The following is a 2500-nucleotide window of genomic DNA, read 5'->3' on the forward strand; positions in this document are numbered from 1 at the left end:
CTGTGTTCCTCCAACCGATGCCCCCCCCGCCTGGCCCTGTCCCGGCCTGCAAGCTCGTGTAAGGCGGGCGGCCCGCGCATCCGGGAGGGAGGGAGCGGCGCGGGTGGTGGGTGCGGTGTCCGAGGGGGTGGCGGCGGAGTGCGAGTGTGTGGAGTGGGCGTGTGTGTCACTGTGTCTGTCTCTCTCTCTCTCTCTCTCTCTCTGTCTGTGGGAACGAGGGCCAGGGGCCGGCGGCTTCGTCCCGGCCCCGGGCGCCTCGGGTCCGAGCCCCCGGGGCCCCCCAGACCCCTGCCGGGCCTGGAGGGTCTCTGCGGACCGTGAAAGAACCGGCCCAAAAGCGGCCGCCCGCTTTCCCGCTTGCACAGGGCGCAGGCGGCCCGTCAGCTCGGTCTGGGGGTGCTCTGGATACTAGAGAAAAACGAAATAAGATTTGCCAAGAAAATTTCTCTTCCGGACGAGTTTCTTCTTGTACCAAACAAATAGGAGAGTCGTTCTTTCAAAGAAAGGAGAAAAGAAACGGGATTGGGGCGGGGGGGGGGGCGGGAAGGAATAAACCCCCAAAACCCCAAAACCGGGCGGCGGACAGCAGGTCTAGCCCGGCTCCGGGGCCGCCGGGCTCGGCGCGGCGCCCGGGCGGCGGGCGGTGGGCGGCGGAAAACAGGTCTACCCCGGGGACAGCAGGTCTGCCCCGGGGACAGCGGGTCTACCCCGGGGACAGCAGGTCTACCCCGCGGACAGCGGGTCTACCCCGCGGACAACCGGTCTACCCCGCGGACAGCGGGTCTACCCCGCGGACAGCAGGTCTACCCCGCGGACAGCAGGTCTACCCCGCGGACAGCAGGTCTACCCCGCGGACAACCGGTCTACCCCGCGGACAGCAGGTCTACCCCGCGGACAGCAGGTCTACCCCGCGGACAGCAGGTCTACCTCGCGGACAGCAGGTCTACCCCGCGGACAGCAGGTCTACCCCGGGGACAGCAGGTCTACCCCGGGGACAGCAGGTCTACCCCGCGGACAGCAGGTCTACCCCGCGGACAGCAGGTCTACCCCGGGGACAGCAGGTCTACCCCGGGGACAGCAGGTCTACCCCGCGGACAGCAGGTCTACCCCGCGGACAGCAGGTCTACCCCGCGGACAGCAGGTCTACCCCGGGGACAGCAGGTCTACCCCGCGGACAGCAGGTCTACCCCGCGGACAGCAGGTCTACCCCGCGGACAGCAGGTCTACCCCGCGGACAGCAGGTCTACCCCGCGGACAGCAGGTCTACCCCGCGGACAGCAGGTCTACCCCGCGGACAGCAGGTCTACCCCGCGGACAGCAGGTCTACCCCGGGGACAACAGGTCTACCCCGCGGACAACAGGTCTACCCCGGCTCCGGGGCCGCCGGGCCCGGCGCGGCGCCCGGGCGGCGGGCGGTGGACGGCGGACAACAGGTCTACCTCGCTCCGGAGGGACTTAGGCGATTTCCGGCAGCGGCCGGGTAGACCTGTTGTCGCGGCCGGGTAGACCTGTTGTCGCGGCCGGCTCCGGAAGTTCACCAAGGGGTCGCTGTTTTCAGCTGCCTCCGGCTACGTCATCGCAGGGGCCGGCCTGCGGCGGCGCACCTTCCCGGTCGCTTTCCATCGGTCCTCTTGGAGGCGTCTGCGGCCTGGGACTCGTCTGTCCGTACTATGGGAGCGAGGTGACGGGCCGTCTCCCCGCAGGCTCGTCCCGTGCCTGTGACCGAAGCGGCGAGGGAGGCCGGGGGCCCCCGTGCGCAGTCCTCCGAGCGAGGCGAGTGCCGCTGACGCGGGACGAGCCCCGTGGCGTCGTCCCGGTCCGCCCGTCTGGCCCAGGGAAACGGGGTGTGTACGGTTCGAGAGGCGAGAGAGAGCTAGCGAGAAAGAGGAGAAATAAAGCGAGAAGGGAAAAAAAGAGGGAGAGAAGCCGAGAGAGACCGAGTACGAGCTGCGAGCTGCCCGTCGGCCGCGGCCATCGATTTCGTGGGCCGTGTCCCGCTTCGGCCCGGCTGTGGCCGGCTTGGCGAACGGGGGGGCGCCCCCCCTGGGGATTGCTGGCGGGCGAGGCGGCGGCGCCTCGCCCCTTTCCTGCCCGGCCTTAAGCCGGGGCGCGCCCCGCTCGGCGGGCGCGCTTTCGGGCTGTCGCTCCGGTGCGGTGGGCGGCAGCCGCGGGTGGACGCGGCCGGGGCTTTTCCCGGCCCTCGCCTGAGAGCCCCGAGCGCGGCGCGCGCGGGCCCGCCGAGGTGGCGGCGTCCCGTTCCCCTGCTTCCCGACCTGGTTGTGCCAGCGTGTCCGTGTCGGAAGGGTGGCGGGGGCCCGTGCGGCGGGGCGCGCGGCCCGGCCTCGGCGTCGCTGCCTCGCTTGAGGGACTCGGTGACGGCGGTCGCCCGATGAGCTGTGGAGCCGGGGTGGCGGCACCCCGCGCCCCACCAGCGCGCGCTGTTGAAGTCGTCCCCCTTCCTCGGCCTTAAGCCGGGGACCCGCGTCGCGGGCGAGTTTTT

This window comes from Anomalospiza imberbis, unplaced genomic scaffold (assembly GCF_031753505.1).
Source record: "Anomalospiza imberbis isolate Cuckoo-Finch-1a 21T00152 unplaced genomic scaffold, ASM3175350v1 scaffold_1309, whole genome shotgun sequence".
NCBI classification, from domain to species: domain Eukaryota; kingdom Metazoa; phylum Chordata; class Aves; order Passeriformes; family Viduidae; genus Anomalospiza; species Anomalospiza imberbis.